Here is a 26,605-nt window from a genome sequence, read left to right on the forward strand (position 1 = left end):
TTGTAAACAATCCCTAGTGACAAAAATTTAATGGAGTAAGATCTAGGGACATAGGTTGGTGCATCAATAAATACATCAAAAGTCATTTGTGTGTCTCATAATTTTTCTTATGTTGTTCTTATACATACCATATAACCAGCTGTAATTCCATACACACTGCAAATTGGACACATGTTTATATGACATTTTTACTCAAAATAGCCCATACTACTGCCTCCTGGCATTACTATTCCTCTTGAAAACACCTTGCATAAGATATCAATACAAAAATATTAAATGTATGTAGTAGCTTGAGGAAGAAATCCAAATATAGTTTTGTTTGTATAAAATATTTTAGTGCTAATTGATAATACCTCTTCTAATGGAATCAATTAGCCTGCTCAGTTGTAATTAGTATGAAAAATCAGTACAAGAAATAGAAATTGCAAACTGTAATTTTGACCTCATAGTTGTGATCTGAATCCACATAGGTTATCATTTGTCCCTGAGACAGATCTTTTGTCCCTTTTCTGTTTTGTGACCTTTGTTAGTCGTTGTCAGACTGTGGTATTGGTTGTTATTCTGCAGCCTGGAAGAATATTCTGTAACAATTTTGTTTATGTTAACCCAAAATAATAAATATGTCCTGTGGTAATTAGATTTTGGCTGTGCTTTCTTTGTTTGTTTCTTCTGCCATTAATACTGAATTTTGTTTTAATTTAGGCAACTGGCATCCATATGGAAAATATCAGAATTTATCTCCAGATCCTGTAATACCTGAACCAATACAAAGACCAAATGTCAAAAACAATATGCGATTCAAAATTTCACAAGGAGAGATCTTCAGTGATAAAATTCAGTGTACTGCAAATGTTGATGCACTCCAAAATAGGATTTTAATTTCACTCGATCCACCTGGAGCCGAGGTTTTCACCAGGAAAGGAAATCAGACAAAGCCATTTGCATGTTCCAAATGTGGTCGTAAATACAACCATAAAAGAAACCTTTCTGCTCATCTTAAATATGAATGTGGTAAAGAGCCTTCATTCCGATGCCCTTTTTGTTTGTATCGTGCCAAACAGAAATCAAGTCTGAAGAGTCATATATATCACAGACATTCAGATAGTGTAAGCAGTGATGAACCTTTTGGATGTCCAGAATGTGGAAGGAAATATAAGACTGAGAAGTGTTTGTTATATCATCAAAAGCACGAGTGTGGCAAAGAACTGACCTACTGACTGAACCAAAGAACACATCTTATGACAATAGAAAAACTGTTGTGAGTGTGAGACAGATTGGGTTGGAAAAAATAGCAAGGTTTTTTTCTTCTTTTTGTATGACTATTGTAAAATATTGTCATAGCAAGGTAGATTAAATGTTAAAAAGTGTTTTTTTAAATATTATGTATTTCATTGGTACCTCAGTCATATATTATTGTATCTGGTGTAGTACTTCTTTCTCTTCTTTCTTTAATTGAAGAATATGAACAAGTCACTTTAAAGTTCTGAGCATTTTTTTCAGTATTGTTGAAAATATAAAATATCTTACAAAGTTTATTTACAGCTATGAATTTAACTTATTTCCTGTGGGCTTTATAGAGCTGCATTGTGTGAATTTTGAATTTAATCATATCCAGTTTGCATGAACGAACATACAGAGTTGTTTTTTTTTTTTTACTTTATGAAATATAAATCTTCAAATGGTATCAAAATGATAATAAGAGCAATGTAGCTAATAAATTTAAGTGTGAAAAGAGCCTGACAGTTGTATATTATTGTGATCATCACTCATCTTTTTCCTTCAAAGATAGTTTTTAGAAGCGAAAGCTATAGCATATATTTGTCTAAAAGAGATTTAGTGATCCAGTAACTGTTGATTTTGAAAATGGATTTAGAAAATAAATACTCTCATAAGGTCAGAATATTTGCAGTAGTAAAGCTAAAGAAATGTCTGTTCCAGTTATGCATATTAATCAGTAAATTGAATATCAAGAACAGTGCATATAATTTCTGTAGGGATAGGTTTTATGTGGAATGAAAATGAAATGAAAATCCACAGCCTCTTTCCAGTAATTCGACCGGGTCAGGAATGGAATGAATGAAGCCCCAAACTAAAGGTGAGGATAGGAATTGTGCCGGCTGCTGAAGCCTGTCGCACTCCTCTGGGGCAATGATTAATGAATGACAGATGAAATAAAATGATATTGGAGAGTGTTGCTGGAATGATTTATGACAGGGAAAACCAGAGTACCTGGAGAAAAACCTGTCCCGCCTCCACTTTGTCCAGCACAAATCTCACATGGAATGACGGGGTTTTGAACCACGGAACCCAGCGGTGAGAGCGCACTGCCGCCTGAGGCATGGATGCTTTTAGGTTTTATGAAATATCCTTAATTATCTCATTGTAAATATTATAAAAATAAATGCTTATGTCTGATGATAATTTGAACTGTTGGGAATAGTCAGGCTATAGTTGTTGATATGCTGAGTAACCCTCAAATACCAACAATAATAGAAATGAATTTGACAGCCATCATAATTAGGGCTTCTTCAGTCTTTCTTTCCTTTTATCTGTATTTCCGTAGTTTTCTTTGGTATCCTTTTATCATCTTTTAACAGGTGCAAACTATATTTATTTTTCTCTCTTTCAGCAACCTTTATTTCTTTTAATGTCTTCTGAAACCTAGTTTATCTCTCTTCTACCTGTACCCAGTGTTCATTCATTTTTGTTACTGACCATGTCTCAACTCCGTATACCATTATCCTCTTGAGGCCTGGTGTCCTTTTAAAAGGACACTGTTTAAAAGTGGAATATCCCGTAAAAGAAATATTTTAAAAATAAAATAAATAAAAATTGACCTTTTGTTGGTGTTCCATTTTTTGGGGGGGAATTCATTTACCTTGGTGTGATGTGCTCCTCACTTCACTCTCTCCCACCAAGACACCGTTAAAGAAGTATACACTTTTATGACATTTGACCAAAAGAGAAATGTTCTGGGCCTCAGGAGGAGATAGGTAATATGTGTTGTACATTAATCTTTAGGTATGTCTTTGTTCCATAGTAGTTCGGACTTAGGTTTGGTAGCAATTGCTTTTTCCTGCAGGTTGAAAAATTGGTGAAGTTCATGCTGTCATGGCAGTCCCCCGTTTTTTTTTTTTTTTTTTTTTTTTTTTTGCTTTGATCTGAAAATCAATACAGCATTGTTTACAGAGCCTTTGACGCCCCTGCACATGCAACAGTAATGCAAGGACCTTTTCCTATAGTCGAATCAAATAATGTTTCATCTAAATACTCTTATTTTCCTACCATTCTTTTTGCACTGACGATTTTTGTCTGAGCTACTTCCCGCACCGTGCCACGATATCTGTTCTTTTCTATCTACAACTTTCGAGAACTACTGTACCTTGCTACAGTCAATCAAGTATATTTACTGATTTTAAAACACTGTTCAATTTATTCATTGTTGGTACAGTTTTATTCACCACTAGAATTCACTAACTTTCTGGCTTATCACACCTTTCGTGAAGTTGTCTGTTTCAATCTGTTTTTGTTTTTTTTCTAGTGGCTTTATGTTGCACCAACACAGACATGTTTTATGGCGATGATGGGATAGGAAAGGGCTAGGAGTAGGAAGGAAGTGGCCGTGGCCTTAATGAAGGTACAGCCCCAGCATTTGCCTGGTATGAAAGTGGGAAACCACGGAAAACCATCTTCAGGGCTGCCGACAATAAGATTTGAACCCACTATCTCCCGGATGCAAGCTCACAGCTGCACGCCCCTAACCGCATGGCCAGCTCGCCCGGTAATCTTTTTCTTATGGGCTGTTTTCGTGCCATCAGGTATAGAAAATTTCAGAGGACCGATGGACATTAGACGTCTTCACTTCCACTATTATTTGCTTCACCAGTGACTTTGAGAACCTCCTTGCTTCACTTGCTGAAGCTGCGATATTACGGTTCAGTTTATAAATGTTTTTCTGTTCTTATACGTGAGCAACTAAATTATAGACTATTTCTCTGACTTGTCCTGTTTGTGGCTGTCCAGATTTGCTTGCAGACATTGAAGTAGCAGCCATGATTAAACTAGAATGACACTATAGAATAACATGGTACACAACATTACACAATTAAAAATATTTATTAATAATGTATACACTATGTAGGACGTTACTTAAAGAGAATTACTACTAAGGAAAGAAAATGTATGTAAACCAACAAAGCAATATGACCACAAAACCATAGGTGGCAATGTAGAACACGAGACGCTGTGTCAATGAGGAGTCTCCACAGTATGGTGGCCGAACAGTGTGTGTCCCCTCCATCACTGCTTTATGATGCCCTCTGTCTACTTGAAAGATGTTTGCAGGGAAGTGACTTTAGTGTAAGTTCTTTTCTTCATTTTAGCGTAATAACAGTAAAGGTGACTGTGTATTTAATATCTTCAAAACAGTTACAGTGGACACACTGGTACCTGGACTGCTCAAGACTGGATCTTTGGTCAGATAATGAAATGGCCAGTTGATGTTGTGGGGCCTGGTGCATATTTTTTCTAGTTTATTTGCATGGGCAACCTGCACATCTGGGTGTGATGGTGATGATAATGATTATAATGAGGTAGGGATAGGGTGAAACCTGATGTTGCATTACTTCAAGATATTACACAACCTGCCTGGTGGCCATGATCATTAAGCTGTGAAGTCTATATGGTTTGACATCGTGGTTAACCGGTTCAAGTCCCATTGGTTGAAAAAATTTTCACCGTCAGTGTTGGATGGCTTGGTAGGAGAGGCGGTGGTGTACAATTTCTAATGACTAGATTGCGTGCCAAAAGCCTGGATTCAGTTCCAAACCTCTCCGCAGTGCTCATATGGAGTAAGGACATATTGACGCTATTGATGGTGATTCGTCCATCGGATGGAGACGTAAAGCCTTTAAGCAGACTACTCATTGCTATTCGACAGGAGTAGGCTATGTGTCAATACCAGGTTTCATTCTTTCCCTACCTTATTACCGTTGTCATCACACACCAGAAGCAGAGGTCGTCCGTAGATTTATTTGCATTTCATTCACAGCTCCATACATTTGAGAGCACAGATTTAGTCAAATGCTAAAGCTATAAGCATTGCTGTAGTAAGATATTTTTCCCATTTCATAATTAAATTAAATTTTAACATTTATCTCAATAATATCACATGATTTACTTATCGTTAAATAGCCTCTATTATATATGTGAAAATAAAACTTGATTCATTTTTCTGTCTCTAAGGGTAACTGAAATATGGTTCTAAGAATTCTTGAAAAATAATCTTACATGATATTAACGACTTCTTCTATGAGCACTATTGCAAGTAGGTAAATACATAGTCTTGATTTTGAAGCAGTTGTATATCTATTTTAATATTTTCATTATTAAATAGGAGTTCATTTTTTGCAGATTTCATTTTGACTTAATGTTGTCCACAATGTGACTTAGTTGATGATGCTCATTGTTTAAAGCGGCCTAACATCTAGATCATTGGCCCCATGTGACTTAGTTTTGGCGTGTCTGCATGAATAAAGTTCTGAAAAATATTCCATAATTACATGCCAGTTATTGTTTTGTATTAATGAACCAGAGCACTCTCCTGAAAGAAGACCATTAATAGATTTTGTGTGAGAAAAACCAAACAGGCTCAGTGATCATCTAAAGAAATCAACTATAAATTCATTGTTTATGGATCAGTATCATGTTTATTTTTGATATGGAAATTAAAGGAGGATCCATGACGGTCTTGAATTACTTTTCCATCCTACACCTTACATTGTACAAACTTCTTCCAGAGCTTGGTTTAGAAATTTTTATATTTACCCATTCTCAAGATACAGTGCCAGGCTTCATATCCTTTGCATCCTATACTAAGTAATAATATCTTATAATGCCATCTGAACAGTACCTTGAAGAATGCTTCTTCAAATAGGATTCAGAGTTGCATCTCAGCCAAACAAACATTAGTGAAAGTCTTCGACAATTGTGTAAACATATTGAACTACGCTTTCAAAAATGAGAACATCACTTATTGCATCTTTTATGATTGTAATGAGTAGGCCTATACAAGTTATGTTTCGTTTCAAGCGCAACTGCATGTTACCATTATAACTGCTGTAACTAGCACTTTCTTCAGGATGGAGCTGCTGCGAAGAAACTTAGCTTAACACTCTGTATTATAGTGTCATAACAGTAAATTTCTTCAAACATCAAATAAAGCTCCTTTCACACTAGTGTTAAAAATTAATTGTATTCAAAATATTAAAAAAATCCACTTTTACAGTAGTAACCCTGACACCTGTCTGTCCAAACTTGGATCATTGATAGTATGTTGTACCCTATTCCAGATATCATTCTTATGCAAGATGAACCGACATGTTGCAGGAAAATCACACGAATGAGAATGCTGAACATGTGTTAACACAAAAGTTTAGATCTAAAAGCTAACCTGTGTACTTCTAATAAGTGAATCTTTACTTTTTGAACCTTTTTGACCATTTCATGATTGGGCTGGATGACTTCATAGTTATTTATTTAGCATGTAATATGATAAAGGTGTATACAAATTCTGCACATAATAGAAGCAAGATTCAGTGAAATTACAGTATGATGATAATATCAATTAATGGGAGAGTTAGCCGTGTGATTAGGGGTGCACAGCTGTGAGCTTGCATGGAGATAGTGGGTTCGAATCCCCTCTGTCGGCAGCCCTGAAGATGGTGTTCCATGCTTTCCCATTTTCACACCAGGCAAATGCCGGGGCTGTACGTTAATTAAGGCCACAGCCGCTTCCTTCCCACTCGTAGACCTTTCCTATCCCATCGTCGCCATAAGATCTATCTGTGTCGGTGTGACGTAAAGCCACTTGCAGAAAAGATAATATCAATTAATTAATTTAGCATATGAATTTTAGTGCTGCTAGTGTCTGAGGATATATTTGACTCGCCTGGTGCAGATTTTCTGTTTGACACCCATGGGTGGCCTACGCGTGTTAGTGTGAGACAATGGTAATGAGGTAGGGATGAAACTTGTTTTTGACACAGAGCCTACTTTGGTAGATTATCACCAACGAGTCTGCTCAAGGCTTAACGTCTCCATCCGATAGATGAATAACCATCAACAGATTAGATGCACTCACATCTTATGAACACTGCACACTGGTTTGGAATTGAATCCAGGCTTTTGAAATGCAATCTAGTGATTAGAAATTGTATACCGGTACGGTACTGGTACCACCACTTCTCCTAACCTTTCCTAACCTGCCGGCCAACATTCTTATGGTGAAAACTTTTTTCACCAGTGGGACTCAAACCACCCAGGAATGCCGGAGTTTTCAATTTTTGATTGTTTTTTAATTTATTTAATATTCACCGGGCAGTTAATTTGTTGTTTAGCTTGCATCCGGGAGATAGTGGGTTCGAACCCCACTGTCAGCAGCCCTGAAAATGTCTGTGAGGATGAGGCTCTACCAAAGATGATTTCTGATGATGCATACAACACACCCAGCACCAGAGGATTAGCCAATAAAAGTGAACCTCCCCAACCCATCCGTTAATCAAACCCAGGATCTCTTGGACCAAATGCCAGCATGCTAACCATTTACCCATGGAGCCAGACTTTCAGTTTTCTACTCGTATTTAATGTATCTTTGTAGATTTGTAAATGAGTACTACTTTCAGTACAGCCAAATCTTCAGTAGCAATTCTGATCTTGATAGTGATGGTGGTGTGTTGAATTACATGGGTAGCTAGTATGTGTTATTATTGTGAATACATCTAGTAATGAGGTGGAGTGTCTGATTTAGATGAGTATCTGTTGTTTTAGTATGGGCACTGTTTAACCAGGTTGAAGAACTGTATTCAGCAATGGAATAACAAACAGACCTCATTGTTAATGGCTTGCGAATGAATAAAACCAAACCAAACCAAACCAAACCAAACCAAACTAAACCAAACCCTATGGTACTACAGCCCTTGAAGGGCCTTGGGCTACCAAGCGACTGCTGCTCAGCCTGAAGGCCTGCAGATTACGAGGTGTTGTGTGGTCAGCACGACAAATCCTCTCGGCCGTTATTCTTGGCTTTCTAGACCAGGGCCGCTATCTCACTGTCAGATAGTTCCTCAATTCTAATCACGTAGGCTGAGTGGACCTCGAACCAGCCCTTAGGTCCATGTAAAAATCCCTGACCTGGCCGGGAATCAAACCCGGGGCCTCCGGGTAAGAGGCAGGCACGCTACCTCTACACCACGGGGCCGGCGAATGAATAAATACTAAGGGTAAAATTATCTCTTATATTCCTTTAAGCTCATGAAAAAATTATCTCGTAGAAGTCCACCTTTTCAATACAATTCGTGATTTATTAGAATATGTTTTATTAGATATCACAAATTGTATTGAAAAGGTGGACTTCTATGAGATAATGTTTTCATGAGCTTATACATAGATATGGATCCCAATATGAAACGTATAACTTGCAATTATATTCCTTAGTCGAAGTAGCAATTATCTAGTTATACTCTGTTCATTGGTAAGTTAAAAATTTCTTGCTGTATCTGCCACTAAGAGCATCTTTAATTTCTCTAATTTCAGGTAATTGGGAATCTCATCAGAGTCTATCTCAGGATCAGTTAGAGCCAATTGAAACAAATCATGAGGTTAATGTTGGAAGCAAACATTAAATGAACTAAAGTTGGATGTAAATGATTGTGCTGCTTATGCTTCTCTCAGATCCAAAATTGTAGTCGAGACTGAGAAAGACGCAAAGATCCAAACATTTACATGTAGGATGTGTGGAATTAAATACAAAAGAAGGGGACATCTCGTTGATCATGTAAAATATTCTTGTGGCAAAGAGCCTTCCTTCGACTGCTCTCATTGCTCATATAAAACTAAAAAAAAGGAACACTTGAAACGCCATATCCAGGAGAGGCATGTGGGTACTGCAAAATGTTTCGAGTGTTCAAATTGTGGTAAGGGTTATGGTGCAAAGAGAACATTAAATTATCATACACGGCATGAATGTGGCAAGCAGTTCCGATGCAGATTTTGTAATTATAAATGTTATGGTAAAAGAACTCTTAAAAACCATATGGTTAGTCTACACAAGCATGTATTTGGAGAAAGAAAGTGATTATTGGTGGGGAAACATCCAGTATGACATGGAACAGATCATTCTGAATTTTATAGACGTAAGATGTTATGTTTATTTATTTATTTATTTATTTATTTATTTATTTATTTATTTATTTATTTATTTATTTATTTATTTATTTATTTATTTATTTATTTATTTATTTATTTATTTATTTATTTATTTATTTATTTATTTATTTATTTATTTATTTATTTATTTATTTATTTATTTATTTATTTATTTATTTATTTATTTATTTATTTATTTATTTATTTATTTATTTATTTATTTATTTATTTATTTATTTATTTATTTATTTATTTATTTATTTATTTATTTATTTATTTATTTATTTATTTATTTATTTATTTATTTATTTATTTATTTATTTATTTATTTATTTATTTATTTATTTATTTATTTATTTATTTATTTATTTATTTATTTATTTATTTATTTATTTATTTATTTCCTTCATTTGTGGCGAAGTTAAGGCTCACGGCCCTCTCTTACACTTAACCACATATCTAGTAAACTTTATAAAACCCTAATAAACTCCCAAACACACCTGTCTTCTCTCCTATAAGCATAGCAACACTAATGTAACAATGTTAGAAGTAAATATGAAGAAGTAAACACAAAAGTGATTTGAAATTTTTTTTTAAACTCAAAAATGTAAGAAATATATTGGTCCCCTTTCATGTTTCTTTGTCAAAAATCAAAGAACTAAATTATTTCAGTGCTGAGGCAGATAATTCTAGTTTCAGATACAACAAGATTTATTCATTTATCACAGAAAGTGTTGAAATTATAAAGCCTAATATATGGCTGAAATGCTCAGTATGTTATAAATATGCCAGTGTTCATCATAAATCCAAATCCAGATTAGAAATCCACTGGGTGGCACTTCAGAAGCACCTTGTTCAACTGTCTTGTGACTGCTTGCCGCAATTGCATCCTCATTTGGTGAGTGTAAAATCATATCTGTCTTGGCTATTCTCATTCGATTACTCTCCATTGATGTCTGGGTTGATGATACTCAGCAGGTTGAACATAGGTGTTTCAAAGAATATTGTGATGCAGTAGAGAAGTACATTCTTTCCATTGGATTTTACAGGCATCTGAGATGTTGAAGCAGCTTTAAGAAGGTTGTCTGTGGCATGCCATGACAGTTGCCTAGATTTCAGTTGCTATAATAATAATAATAATAAGCGTATGGTGTCCGGAGAGGCACAAAGCAGTAGTATAGTAGACGGCCTATAGGTGACCTGCATGTCTGTGAGGACGGGGCACTACCTGAGATGATTTCTAATGAAGAAGAAGATTCACCCAGCCTCCGAGCCATCAGGACTAACCAATGAAGATAAAAATCCTTGAATTGGCCAGGATTCGAACCGGAGACCTCTTGGACCAAAAGCCAACAATCTAAATGTTCACCCGTGGAACTGGACTTTCAGTTGCTTACTTGTAGTTTATGTATTTTTGTAGATTTGTAAATGGGGACTGTTTTCAGTACCTCCACGACTTTGGTAGCAATTCTGATCTCGTTAGTTAGGGTGGTGTGTTGCTTTCGATGGGTAGTTGGTATGTGTTAGTAGATTGAATACATCCAGTAATGAAGTGGATTGTCTGGTTGAGGAGCTGTATTCAGCAATGGTATAACAAAGAGACCTCATTGTTTATGCCTTACAACTTCATCATCATTAATGGTGTATATAGGTTGTTAGCATCTTTATCTCTCGTAATCCTTTGTCGAAGTAGCAATTTCATCATCATGTTTAGTACATCAGTACATGAAAGATTTCTTGCTGTATCTGCCACTAACAGCATATTTTATTTCTCTAATTTCAGGTGATTTGGAATCACATCAGAGCCTATCTCAGGATCAATTAGAGCCAATTGAAACAAATTATGAGGTTAATGTTGGAAGTAAAACATTAAATGAACTAAGGTTGGATGTAAATGATTGTGCTGCTTATGCTTCTCTCAGATCCAAAATTGTAGTCGAGACTGAGAAAGACACAAAGATCCAAACATTTACATGTAGGATCTGTGGAGTTAAATACAAAAGAAGAGGACATCTCGTTGATCATGTAAAATATTCTTGTGGCAAAGAGCCTTCCTTCGACTGCTCTCATTGCTCATATAAAACTAAAAAAAAGGAACACTTGAAATGCCATATCCAGGCCAAGCATATGGGTACTGGGAAATGTTTCAAGTGTTCAGATTGTGGCAAGAGTTATAGTGCAAAGAGAACATTAAATTATCATACACGGTATGAATGCAGCAAGGAGTTCCGATGCAGATTTTGTAATTATAAATGTCATGGTAAAAGAGCTTTTAAGAAGCATATGGTTAGTCTACACAAGCATGTATTTGGAGAAAGAAAGTGATTATTGGTGGGGAAACATCCAGTATGACATGAAACAGATCATTCTGAATTTTATAGACATCAGACGTTAAATTTAAACTTTATCTTTCATATTTGAATTTAAGCACAATCCATGTAGGACTTGTAAATGCCTGACGTGTGACTTATAAAAGAGTGAAAATATTTATTTACGATTGCACTGCTAGATTTTCATGTAGTTGCCACAAGACACAGTATACCAATTATAGCAAACTCTCGATTATCTGGGCCAAAGCGGACCCGAGAGTTCACAAATAAACGGAAAACATGGATAATCCAGAATACACATGCTCTTACTGGCAACTTCATATTCACTTATTTACAAAATGTGCTACATGTCATATTTGAAAGCCCACTGTATTATTTCCATGTTCCTGCCAGAAACTGACAGCTTATTTTTACAAAATTAAAAACAAGTCTGCATTTCGTGTGACTTGCTTACAGTTAAGTTACTTGAAATAATCTTTCACTTTTTTCTGTTTCTCATTCACATTCTTCCTGAGGACAGTCCTCATTTTCCAGTGAGTAAAAACTTTGGTATACAAATGAATTTTGTCCTGCATACTTTAATAACAGATCAACGTGTTTCAGTGCCTCAGTGTTAGTGATAATGGGTTCCTCGATTGCCTCTTCGTCTTTTTCACTATATTCATGACACTTAGCAGCTCAAGTCCTGATTCTTAGGGTTCTCTGTTTAACCACTCGCAAATGACTTCATCATTTCCATCTTTACAACCAGGAGTGATATAGACAAGAATTTGGCTGCAGACGTGTTATGAGGTTAGAGTCATGGCTTTCACCAGAAGACAAAATGGAAAACAAATGGAAAATATTACAAGGATGCCTGACGGTGGGAACAATGCCCGATGTGTCTTCCGCCAGTAAATTCATGAGTCACATGCATCACACTTACTTATCTTATCTTACATTCTAAATGAAAACCTGAAAACATTCATTCTGATTATAACAGAATACTGAATACAGGCTACTGCTTTTTATTGTTATTAAATCGCCAAACTATGTGTGAATAATATGCAAAGTGGATAGCTCACACCGGAAATATCGGGAGTTTGTTGTACATAAGAATACCTAAGAATGAAACCTTGTAAGTCGGATTTTCTGAAATCGAGATGTTTGGACCAAGGGTTGAAAACCTTCTTTGTCAAGCTTCTCGATGACAGTAAATAGAAAAATTGAATTATTCTCCCTCCTGTGACCAGTTAGTAAACCACATATATCTTAGTAGGCAGAATTTAGTGTGAATACTCATTGGCCATTGATAATGATTAAACCATTTAGATTTAGTCGTCCAAAATAATATATTTAATAAAATAAAACAACTAATGAGAAATCAAGTTAACTAATTACCTGTTGAAATTACCTAAATTATGTAACATTTCCAAGTGAAAATTAAATTATTTCACTTTTGACACACTATGAATTACAACAGAGTCCCTGAAAATATATTGAAATATAATAAAATCCTCGTAACTCTTGAGAGCAAAAACAAGAAAAATAGATGCCCAATAACAGGCATATTAGGTGAATCATTTTTAGGTTGTCAATACATGCATATCATCTTAAACATGCAACATAATCATTAATAAAACTGTTAAGAGAGACTTCGAAATCTAAAGAAGCATAGGTTTTTACTTCTGTAAGATTTGTAATAACGGACATGCAAGGTTTTCATTTTTAGGTGTTGGTAATATCCTTCTGAAAATACAGGTTTGGAAATGAAATACCTCTGCAATTTTACTTATTCGTATTTATCATTTATATGCATATTCAGTTGCGACTAATAAGTTTGTTTGATACATATTTAGTTAAACCGTCATTTCAGCTTGAAGATTTTTGTAGATAAATTTGAGTTCCCTGATTTTCAGTTCAGGCATTGACCATTGTAGATGTGGAATCTAACCATCCTCCTCCATTGCAAAGTCCATTAATCTCCAGTTATAAATCTACCTTCGTCCTTTACTTTTGAGTAATCTTATCATCATGAATGAGTCTCATAACTTAATTTTATCTGCTATATTTTCTTAATACTTCACCACTATTTCTTCACCTTACCATTAATCCGAGTACAAGAATGATTTCATGAAATCAATAATTGTCATAAACAAGAAATCTGATAGTTAAAAATTAAATTTTCCATTTATTATACAGAGAATTTTTGTTCACCACATTATTGCAGTTTGGCATATTTTTGAAGTTATACTGTAATTTTTGTTTTCATAGACATCAAGAAGATTTTATAGTCCATCAAAAAGCATATGTGATTTAGGCATTCTTTTGACATTAAAAATGTTAAGTAGATAAATTTCATAATTCGTCCGTATTGAACCAAGATTACAATTTATTAAAATTCGTATCCACCTTATTCAATACACTAAAATGTTGTAAAGATGAAATTACAACATATATTTTATCAGAACTAGTTTCAACGCCTTATTTTGCATCATCATCAGCTGAAATACATTCTAGGAAATATTTGGCAAACATATAAGTTTATCTACGTCACATAAAACAAATTTTAAAAACATATTGATGATTAAAAAACATGTTGTAATTAAACTATTTCAAGTCCATATTATCTAAGACTTGCAAGTATTAAACTTTGAATTGATAAAATCCGATTTAAGATAGTTTATATTATCATGGGTTTAACAAAAACAACCACTGAAAACACAATCTTCTTAAAAAACATTGGCCCTGTTTGACACTTTATAAAAAATTTCCATGTAGAACCGTATTAAAACTAATTCAATAAAATCTTCAAGCTGTTATATTGTAGCAATCGTAGTGAGGTGGAAAATGAGAAGCCGGTGCTTTAAGATGTTAACAATTATCTCATTCCCAGTTCAATGCAGACCTGAAATAATAGGAAACTAGTAAGCAATCGCTTTGACCGAAAACGTAAAAATGTGGCCGAAGAATCACGTGATTTTTAGGGATATTGGATAGAATGTTAATCTGCAATCTCTAACTGGTAGAACTAGCCACTTTTCTTAATTTCACAACATTGATTGGCCCATTGTTAATTTTGGTGTTTGGGAAAAGGGGAAACAAGTTATAACTTTTTTTTAATTATTTCAATCCTCCATGCTGATTCTTAACTTTTCTAGTAATTATTGCAGTATTAATGCGTGTTAAAGTAATAAAACTTATTTTAAGTTTGCCAGTTTGGCTTCTAGCTTGTAATCCTAATTTGGAAGTTAGCTTTTCTGTATCAGATGATTATAACTTATACTCTGTTTCTGTAAGGTTGTGGTAAATTGAACAATAAAGCCATATAATGTTAATACAATGTAAATAATTTGTAAAATACTGAACACCTGTGAAAAGAATTTCTGTGGTCTTGTCAGTCTTCAATTGTCTCTTCCATCGTGTTTTTAAGAATTAATTTCTGTGAAATATCTTCCTCTGGTAAACAACCCGTCTTAAGCTGCTTTCAATATTTCTGCTCTTGAGCATCATTTTGATGCGTGACCTTTCGGCTCTGACCTTTTTCCGATGAGGGGATCCTGGAGAATGCCATTCCATGCTTTGCCATTTTGTTTCAAGGTCGTACCTGAGACACCAGGTTCCATCCTCAGTGACAATACAGTTCAAGAAATTTGGTGTTGCATCAGCCGTTTCGACAAAATCCTGTGAAGTCTCTAAACGTGCCCGCTTCTGATCGTCAGTCAAGTGGTATGGCATAAGACGAAAACACGTTTTCCTCTTCCCTAACTTCTGGATAATGATTTGCCGCATGGATTCACGGTTAATCTGCAGTTCATCCTCTACCATGCGCACAGTTAATCGCCGATCGTTCGTGATTAACGTCCTCACCTTTTCAGTGTTTTCGTCACTGACAGCGGTTGCCGGTCTTCTGCTACGGGGGTTGTCAGAAACACTTTCCTGGCCTCCTCGAAAATGGGTGAACCACTCGTACACACACTTCAAGGACATTGCTTGATCAACACGTATCAGCATCACATGCATTTCTTTCGGTGTCTTGCTAAGCTTAAAACAAAACTACATTGATCTTTCGGTCGTTCATGTTCCTGTTCGCAGTTCAGAACCAATGCTCTAAACACGCACTGTGTCAAACAGGTCTTACACGGCACACACACGATGCTCAACTGAACAACGTTGGGAGCAGGTTGTCAAAACCTGCTACTATGCAGGTGCAGCATTGTGTGTCACCAGTGTTGCCTGATCGACCATTCTGACTTCATTCACGGAACTTTATTGTCACAGGTTGCATATCAAACAATGAAATTAGACTTCTGAAGTTAAAAGTGTACCGGGCGGTACACCTCCACGCCGCTAATTCAAAATGTGCGCCAGTTGAAACTTCTCTGCTGGAGGAAGTCTGAACTTTATCTACGGTATTAATTTTGTACTTTCTCAGAAGATGTCACTACCTGGAAATTTTGGAGTTTTTGAACTGTGTCATTTTCGACGTATTTTTGTTTTGCTTGTAGTAAGAAGTGTGAACTTTCTCTTCTAGAGGACACTACTGAAGATCAACAATAGTGCACCCTAGTGCGGAGTGAAAGAACTGTTTTTTTGGAGAAAATTTAATTTCAAAAGTTTGTTCTTTGCTAAATTTCTTTCTGTTATCGTTTAAGTTGGCTGTATACCCCTCTCTTTCCCCTTGTTTTGTATTTAGCCAATCCCGAATTTCTTTAATTAATTTCTGACCAATCCGATGTATCTTCCCCCAACTTGAATATGCTGCTTATCCCTAACCAATAAAGTGATTGTGGGCGGGTGTTTTCTTCCCTGAAACGCCTCAAACTTTCCGCGAGAGTATATAAACTGCTGATTTTAGGGTCTCGGTGCCACTTCTGTTCCATCTTTCAGTGTGTAAAGTACATAGCAGGGGGCGGGAAGCGCCTCTTTCTTCGGCAGCGGTCAACAACAAGGTAATGGCCGATTAATAACTTCTTTCTTTGCTAGCTCAGCAGTTTAACTCTCGGGGCGGGTCCGAAGTTTTTCCATAATGTAACCTTCCTTAAAATGTATCTATTCTATCTTTAAACTGCATATCGGGATAGAGAGTGCTTAACCCTCTCGAGCTCCCAATCATATTGTTTTGAGGTGAACTTATTTTCTTAACCTATTCTTCGTTAACGTAAAGCAAATTGTTCTTTTCTAAAGTCACCTCTGTAGTATGGGATTAGCCCTTGCATTAGTGGCCTAGAGCCAGATTAGGTTTTAAAACAAATGCATTAGGAGTGCAGATCGCCTCCTCTCAAATTGTTATTTTAGAGGTCATGTAATTAACCTTTTTCATTTAATAGACCTCAGTAGGTTGGGTAGGTTACCCCTGTGTCTATGTCCTGAGAGGACAACTTGAAGGTGGAGTTTGGTGTGGCCTTTGAGAGGCCTAAAGGTTGAGAGCGTGTGGCTCTTTCTTGAAAATTGAGTGTTGTATGCCTCGAGGAGGCTTTTCTGTGTAATTTGGAGCAAGTGCTCCTGAACATGAATGGGGTTTTCTGCCCCTCTGGTAAAACTTATTTTTGGAGTAAAATTGGGCTAATTGCCCTAGAAGTGTGAATTCAGGGCTCGAAGCCCAAATACTGTAAATACTGTAATTGCTCCTTTTGTTGCCTTGCTACTCTGTACCTGCCGTACTTGTTTTATTTCTTAATTTTGAAAAGAAAATATAACCTTGTTAAATTTTACATTAACCTTGATTCCGTAGTTTGAGACCCGTTCAAGCCCGCACCTTCTTTCACCTCTACCTACCGCTAAAACACGGTAACAAGTGGTAGCAGAGCGTGGTTGAATGGGTCTCAATTTAGCCCCTTTTGTCGGCTAAACATTGTTGTGTTCCGAACTCTAACAATTTTCTCAGTTGCTGGCATTTTTAAATTTTCCTTTTTCAAAATTGTTCTGTCATCATGCCCGGCCCTCGCGATGTCCTCCATCTTAACTATTTGTGCAAGGAGGAGTTGATCTATGAATTGACTATTAGAAATGTGCAATCTGGAGGCACGGTTGCAGTAGACACAAACAAGCTTAGAGAGTCCCTTGATTTGCCCATTTCTATCCCCACTTTGGGAGACAAAGAAATTGACGACTCTCTTTCCACGATCATCGAGAATATTACTGGGCTGGCATCGGTAGTTAGTTTTTTTGACGAAAATGATCCTTCTCCTAATCAAATTAAGCATGTGCAAGCCAGGCTATATCATTTTTCAAATAGAGTTAACGATCTGTTGTCTCTGAAGTTGAATGACGTTCAGAGGAAGGAAGCTAGTACGTTGCTTGAAAGTATTTCCGAATTATCTAGCAAGGTCACTCAATTGTTAACTGGGGAAGTTCCTCCCAAAATTGATCAACCCACCACGATGAATGTAGGTAGCGAGGAAGAGCCTCCTAAGGGAGAAGCCAATAGGATAACCGTTGCCGCTCAAACTATCTCTGCCCCATTGGACAACGAGTCTGAACGCCGTGCATCGTTGAATAATATACGTTCTGAATTAACTTCCTTGCCATTGAAACCTTTACCTACTATGTCACCTGGGTTTAGCAGCTTGCCTCATCCATTGGCAATGTTGCTCAGAGGTATCTCTAAGTTTTCCGTTAATACCACCAGTGACGTAATTTCATTTTTAAGATTTTTAGTTGAATTTCAGGATCATGCCCTTGTTTTTTCTCTTTCTCCGTGTCAAATTTTGCAAATCATCTATCCTTATGCAATTGGTATTCTCTCTGACAAAATAGTAAGAGCCATAGCCAAACAGTCATCTATTGAAGATTTTCATGCACACTTACTTGCAAATTTTATTCCCGCCCGCGCGAGGTCATCTCTGATTCAGAAGTACTATTATCGAGTACAGAGATTGGATGAAAACTTGGCAGACTTTATCCAAGATATTAAATTCTATACTAGGGTGTTTGCTCTTCATTTTCCTGAAGACCAGATTGTACAGGCTATTGTAGAAGGAATTTCACCATCCTATAGGTCATATTTGTGTTTCGCGGCGTGCCCGCAAACCTTCTCTGAACTTGAAGCATTGGCCGTCTCAGCGGAAGGAGTTAGATACGCCGACTCTTTGCGTGTCGCGAAAGAACCCCCTCTCTCTTTTAGTAATCTTCGGCCTCCACCTCGCCGACCAGTCACACCCCGTAAATGTTATGCTTGCGGGTCGCCCGACCATCTGCGCAATAAGTGTCCACTGATCAAGTCGAGTGGGACAAGGAATGGGGCTGGTTCATCACAAGGCTGTTTTAAATGTGGGGCTTTCTCACATATCGCCAAAAATTGCCCAAATTCAAATAGCACCCCCTCCTGCTCAACTTCTGGTGCAAACTCCACCAATGCCAATAATAAAAAATGACTAGTGGCTTCGGCTGAGTCGACTAATCCCTCTTCCCGAGGCTCAGCCCCTGGTAAACAGGTCGAAAATTCAGGGAACGTTCAATCTTCAAATTCATCTTTTGAATGTCCCAAAGAGTGTCTTAGGATTGCGGCGGATACCCCCGCACCTGTTCCTTTTCTTAAGATTGAGTTAAATAATGAACCTATAACAGCTCTATTAGATTCAGGCAGTGTTTGTTCAATTATTTCGGATCAATGGTATTCTAAATTGAAATCTGTTTGTAAACTACCTGACTATGACTCATCTCCTGTTCAATATGTTTCGGCTAATTCATCCCCATTAGAAATTCTAGGTTCCTTGCAGGTCAAAATTCGTATTTTTAAATTTACATGGAAAACCAAACTGTTTGTGGCTAAGCACTTGTCTTGCCCCATCATACTGGGAGCGGACTTCATTTCTCACACTGGTCTTGTGCTCGATCTTCAGAGTAAGTCGTGCACATTCAAATTTGCGTCCAATTATAAAATTCCCTTGTTAAAGTGTAATTCTGTATCATGTTCATCTATTTCGCCTACCCAGGATGAGATGTTGTTAGACCTTAGACATCTACCTGAGGAGCAGGCTCATAGTATTCGTAAATTATGTCAGTCATTTCCAGAGGTGTTCTCTGATACTCTTGGTGTTACTGACCTTATTGAATACAAAATTGAGGTCACGGATTCGATTCCTGTCCGTTTCCCACCATATAGGCTATCTCCACCTAAAATGAAGGCTCTGAAAGAAATCATCGATCAAATGTTGAAGGATGGTATTATTAGGCCCTCTAAGTCGGCGTATTCTTCGCCTATTTTTCTAGTCCCGAAACCCCAAGGAGGCTTCAGGCCTGTCATTGATTATAGGGCTCTCAATCGGAAGGTGGTGTTGCAATCTGTGCCCCTTCCTGACCTTCATTCTTGTTTTTCATGGTTTCGTAAAGCCAAGTTCTTTACTATCTTGGACTTGAATCAGGCCTATAATCAAATTCCCCTTGCCGAAGAGTCTAAACATCTTACAGCGTTTGCCACGGACTGGAACTTATACTAATACAACCGCGTGCCTTTCGGGCTCCCCACGGGAGCAGCATTACTCACTAGTCTGCTAGATAGGGTCTTCTCCGACATCAAATTTGAGTACTTGTATCACTACTTGGATGATGTCGTCGTATTTTCGGAGACCTTTGAAGAACATCTAGATCATCTGCGAGAAGTTCTCAATCGCCTTCGTAAAGCTGGGTTAACTGTCAAGTTGTCCAAGGTTGCCTTTGCTAAGCCCTCTATGTCATTCCTAGGGCATATTGTGTCACCTGATGGTGTTGCCGTCGATCATTCTAGAACACAGGCCATCCATGATTTTAAACCTCCCAAGGACATTAAAGGTATCGCCAGGTTCATTGGTATGGTGAATTTCTTCAGGAAGTTTATTCCTAACTTCGCTAATAGAGCGGCGCCCTTAAACCTTCTTCGTAGGAAAGGCATCAAATTCGAGTGGGGACCTTCTCAACAAGCCGCTTTTGAAGATCTTAAATTAGCTCTCTGTAATGCCCCTGTACTTGCTATGCCTGATTTCTCGAAGAAATTCATCGTCCAAACCGACGCGTCGTCGTCAGCAGTAGCTGCAGTCCTTCTTCAAGAGACTGAACTAGGGAGGCGACCCATCGCGTATGCATCTAGGACCTTGTCGGCTCAAGAAGCCAAGTATTCTATCTATGAGCTCGAAGGGTTGGCAGTCTTATTTGCCTTAGAAAAGTTCCGTCTCTATCTCGAACATGTCAAATTCGACCTGGAGACAGATAATCAAGCCTTAAGCTGGGTCTTAGGTAGGCCGCGTCGTACTGGTCGTATAGCCCGTTGGGCCATCCGTATTTCTGCCTTCCAATTCGATGTCCGGCATATCAGAGGTACCGAAAATGTTGTTGCTGATGGACTCAGCCGTATGTTTTCCAACGACGTTGAGAACCATGAACCGGTCGATAGTTCATCTCCTCCCGAGTCCATGCTATCTGATGTTAATGCCATCTTAACAGATGCTCCCATGCTCTTTAAGGATATCGAGAAATACCAACGTGAAGATCCGACGCTGGCTCCGATAATGGAAACCCTTTCTTCTGGGGAACATGTTGTCCCTTATGTTCTGAGGAATGGTGTTCTATGTTGCCCTTCGAGGCATGATAAGATGATGAAGGTTGTCGTTCCAGCTGTTCTTGTGCCTATGATCTTCAAATACTATCATGAGACCCCATTAGGGGGGCATCTTGGAATCTTTAAAACTCGTGAAAAGATTCGTGAAAGGTTCATCTGGAAGGGTATGGACGGTGAAATCCGTGAACTTGTAAAAGCTTGTAAATCTTGTTTGCTCAGTAAACCCACCATGTCCACCAAGGTAGGCCTTCTGTCTTCGCATCAAGCGTCGCGCCCCATGGAACGCCTGTATATTGATTGTGTTGAACCCTTCCCCCAGTCAAAGGGAAATGCCAACAAGTTCATCTTTGTATGCGTAGATGGTTTCACAAGATTTTCCTGGTTATTTCCGACTAAGCTGGCTACCGCTCAGTCCACCATTACTTGCTTAAATTCTATTTTTGCCTCTTTTGGTCCGTACCAATATATTGTGTCTGATAATGCTAAGGCGTTCACATCAAATCTTTTTCGTAAATTCTGTTTTGACTTGTCCATCTCTCATGTAACTACTTCTGCTTATTACCCTCAACCATCTCTGGCTGAACGGGTTAACCGTAATCTTAGGTCCGCGCTTATTGCCTATCATCATGAAGATCATTCCAGGTGGGACACGTCCCTGCATTGGTTAGCTTTTGCTTTGAATTCGGCGGTTCATGAATCACATAAATTTACTCCAGCCTCTTTGATGTTCAAGTTTGTTCCCAACACGCCGCTCTCTAACCTCTGGTCTCTGAATGACATTCTACCCGAGACAATAGATCCGGACAACATCAAAGATCTTTGGAAGAAAGCTAAAGCCAATCTTAAAGTGTCTCATGAAAAGGTTAGGGAAAGGTATGATCGTGGACGGAGACCCACCCCTTTGAAGGTAGGTGACCAAGTAATGGTCAAGAATTTTGTTCCCGCGGGCAAGCTTGCCCCCAGATTCCATGGGCCGTGTGTCATTCTCGATTTCCTTACGCCGGTTACGTTGTTATTAAGCAATCCAGCCACCGAGAGGATATTTAGGGTTCACTTGTCGCAGGTGAAACCTGTATAATTTCTGTGCTAACTTGCCTCATATTATCTTGAAAGGAATACGAAGGTTATATTTTTTTTGAGTTTCACTTTTAAGGTTTTCTGCCCCTTCTATAGTATTTTGTTTTATATGTAAGTATTTTTGTGAAACCTGCCCCGAACCGTTAAACTGCTATCCTGTCCTTGCCACGGCCATTACCACGCTCCCGTCTCCTGCTCCACTCTACACAGTGGCTTAATTAATGCCATGGATATCTGCACGCCGCTGGCCCCTCAACCTCTCCACAAGCCTGTGCCCTCAAAAAAAAAGATGATGGTCCAACAAATTCTGCCGCCTAGTTTTAATGTTTCAGTGCCCCCGCAGCCGCGAGGCGCCGTGCCGCGACTGGGCTAGAGGAAGGGCCCCCTCGACCCCACCGAGGACGACATGTGCACGGCGAGCCGGAGCTCTCCTCCAGGCCAAGGCTGATGTGCGGCGCACGACCTGCTACTTGCCTGCAGCCTGTATATGTTCACCGCGGGCGCGGCGTGCCTCAACACCACTGCTCCCCTCATAGTGCGGGCGAGCGGTATCTCAGGGTACTTGTGGGGTCCGAGCGGCCGCCTTTGGATGCAAGCTGCAACGGCCGGTCTGGCCATCCAACTTAATCAACATCAACTACATGGACAGTTACTATCAGCAATTACTACACTTGGGAATTCAACAGCAATATTTGGTGGACCTTGCAAAATTTTTCTTCACTTTTAAGTATTAAAAGTTTATCTTCTGAATTCAACTCCTACAAACATAAAGACTTTACTTCACCAGTCACAACAAAAATTTTGAAACTGAATCAAACCACATTAAGAAAATCTTATTTATACTTCTGCAATTAATCTCCATATCAACATCAAAACTTGGACCTTGTTTCCAAACAATTGCATGTGTCACCCCTGGAGGAACTTTTGGGGGGGGAGGTCTGTACCGGGCGGTACACCTCCACGCCGCTAATTCAAAATGTGCGCCAGTTGAAACTCCTCTGCTGGAGGAAGTCTGAACTTTATCTACGGTATTAATTTTGTACTTTCTCAGAAGATGTCACTACCTGGAAATTTTGGAGTTTTTGAACTGTGTCATTTTCGACGTATTTTTGTTTTGCTTGTAGTAAGAAGTGTGAACTTTCTCTTCTAGAGGACACTACTGAAGATCAACAATAGTGCACCCTAGTGCGGAGTGAAAGAACTGTTTTTTTGGAGAAAATTTAATTTCAAAAGTTTGTTCTTTGCTAAATTTCTTTCTGTTATCGTTTAAGTTGGCTGTATACCCCTCTCTTTCCCCTTGTTTTGTATTTAGCCAATCCCGAATTTCTTTAATTAATTTCTGACCAATCCGATGTATCTTCCCCCAACTTGAATATGCTGCTTATCCCTAACCAATAAAGTGATTGTGGGCGGGTGTTTTCTTCCCTGAAACGCCTCAAACTTTCCGCGAGAGTATATAAACTGCTGATTTTAGGGTCTCGGTGCCACTTCTGTTCCATCTTTCAGTGTGTAAAGTACATAGCAGGGGGCGGGAAGCGCCTCTTTCTTCGGCAGCGGTCAACAACAAGGTAATGGCCGATTAATAACTTCTTTCTTTGCTAGCTCAGCAGTTTAACTCTCGGGGCGGGTCCGAAGTTTTTCCATAATGTAACCTTCCTTAAAATGTATCTATTCTATCTTTAAACTGCATATCGGGATAGAGAGTGTTTAACCCTCTCGAGCTCCCAATCATATTGTTTTGAGGTGAACTTATTTTCTCAACCTATTCTTCGTTAACGTAAAGCAAATTGTTCTTTTCTAAAGTCACCTCTGTAGTATGGGATTAGCCCTTGCATTAGTGGCCTAGAGCCAGATTAGGTTTTAAAACAAATGCATTAGGAGTGCAGATCGCCTCCTCTCAAATTGTTATTTTAGAGGTCATGTAATTAACCTTTTTCATTTAATAGACCTCAGTAGGTTGGTAGGTTACCCCTGTGTCTATGTCCTGAGAGGACAACTTGAAGGTGGAGTTTGGTGTGGCCTTTAAGAGGCCTAAAGGTTGAGAGCGTGTGGCTCTTTCTTGAAAATTGAGTGTTGTATGCCTCGAGGAGGCTTTTCTGTGTAATTTGGAGCAAGTGCTCCTGAACATGAATGGGGTTTTCTGCCCCTCTGGTAAAACTTATTTTTAGAGTAAAATTGGGCTAATTGCCCTAGAAGTGTGAATTCAGGGCTCGAAGCCCAAATACTGTAAATACTGTAATTGCTCCTTTTGTTGCCTTGCTACTCTGTACCTGCCGTACTTGTTTTATTTCTTAATTTTGAAAAGAAAATATAACCTTGTTAAATCTTACATTAACCTTGATTCCGTAGTTTGAGACCCGTTCAAGCCCGCACCTTCTTTCACCTCTACCTACCGCTAAAACACGGTAACAAAAAGTATGGAGATTGTTGTTTAAAGGGGCCCTTACATCTAGGTCATCAGTCCCTAGTGGTAAAGATAATTTTGAAATGTTGGGCTGAAATTTGAAATGAATTGATATAACTTGGTAAGTTGCATTGTTATTACTTATATAATCTAATTAATAAACTGACACAACCGAGCGACTAATTGTCTCGTGTTGATCTTGCATTCGGAAATAGTGGGTTCGGTCTCTATTGTTGGAAGCTATGAAAATGATTTTGTATGGTCTCTTATCTTTGCACCGAGCAAAAGTACGATAATGAAGGCTGCGGTCATTTCCTTCCCAGTATTTGCCCTTTCTTATTCCGTCGCCTTTGTAAGAACTGTCTAATATCGGTGCTATGTAGTAGATAATTACCGTATTTACATGAATATTCCCCACACCCTAATTTTAGGAGGGCTCATTTTGAAAAAAAAATTAAATAAACTAATATTCCTTCTTGGTAATAATACAGGAGTGGTTTACCATTGCCTTCTCCTGTGCAGTCATAATGTCCTTGCCGTTGACACCTAGGTATTCATTCGCCTTAGACATTCACCTACACTGCTGTTGCCCAGCAATAGGAAGCAGCTGCTCCTAACATGGAGAACAGATGCTGCTTTATGGGTACAAGTGGCATTTCCTCCACCCTGGGGACCATCACCCCACCTAAAGGGACCTGTCTGACCGAAGCCGTTAGTTCTCTTAGAGAGTTGAGTAATTTACCACCGCTCAGCACTCGGCGCTAAGTCGTTGGCTGTATGGTCTACTTCATTACGATAACAGGATGTCCTGGCTAGACATCTAAATTTTTAATTACTCTGTAAAAACCATTTTTTAAAATGTAAAGGCAGTTTAGAATTTTAAGTCTGAATTGCTTTCCATTTAAATATGACAAATGGGGAGTTATCTTTCCTCAGCGGTTACACAAAGCATAAGTGTACACTAAACATCGAAAAACTAGGTGAGCCTGGAGCTTGTTGTCAACCTTGACATAAATAAAATCTGCACCCCAATTTTGTGCCACAATTTTTTTTTTTTAATGTGTGGGGTTTATTCAACAAATACGGTACATTATTTCCATTGGCAAAAGCTCTTAAGATGGTTGACTTCTGCATGACATGACACTTGCCTAGATTTCAGTTGCTATAATAATAATAATAATAATAATAATAATAATAATAATAATAATAATAATAATAATAATAATAATAATAACCCTGTCAGCTTGCGTAGGGGTCTAGCCCTGAATTGAGTAGGGGTTAGGCATAACTCTACGCGAGACACTGGGCGGGGGCCCTCAACCCCGACATGGCGCGTCCCAATGGCTGATAGGGAAAGTTCCTGCAGATATGCAGGACAGGTGTGAATAAGGCCTAGCCAAATAAGCACCCGCGGATCAACTGAGGGAATGCGAATGTGGTCAACGGCCTCGACGGCAGAAGAGGATATATCCCAATGGCGGAGAGGGCGGATGAACTTACCGAACACAAACCATCTAGCAGCGTCTGTACCTCATGTTAGAGGCAGCTGTGAAAGGCGTCTGTACCCCATGTTATGTTAGGGGAGGCCTCATTAAAATCCTGGCAGTAGGTATAAAATGCAACCCATCATTAATGGAGGAAATGAATAATAGAAATGAGCCTCGGAAAAGGACGCTACCCGAGGGTCGTCGGGGCACGCTTGGAGCTGGTGCTGAGCGTGACAGCAGGCAATTCACCAGTGACATGATGCTGATCAGGCGGGCACATGTCGGGTCACCCAAAAATTCTACAGCCGACAATTCAGCTAGGAGAACTCAACAGCTACCTACTCCTCCTGCTGAAGATGTTTCAGAAGTTTAGCTGACCACCAAGGCAAGTAAACCGCGGCAGCGCTTGAAATGGACAGATGATATGAATAAATTCATAATGCGCTCCTACTTTATAACTACGAACTTAGAGAAAGACCTTACAATGTACAGGAAAGATATGCACAGGTTGTTTGTGGACAAATTCCCCCAGTACTCCTTTGTCACAGAACAAAGAGTTGCAGACCAAAGACGTGCAATAGTAACCAAC

General features: G+C 38.4%; 1 protein-coding gene across 2 annotated transcripts in view; it reads left to right on the forward strand.

The window, feature by feature from the left end:
* The window catches only part of lola (longitudinals lacking), a 581,907-nt gene that overhangs the window by 512,712 nt on the left and 42,590 nt on the right, over nucleotides 1-26,605 (forward strand). The window lies entirely within an intron of this gene.

This window comes from Anabrus simplex, chromosome 1 (assembly GCF_040414725.1).
Source record: "Anabrus simplex isolate iqAnaSimp1 chromosome 1, ASM4041472v1, whole genome shotgun sequence".
Lineage (NCBI taxonomy): Eukaryota > Metazoa > Arthropoda > Insecta > Orthoptera > Tettigoniidae > Anabrus > Anabrus simplex.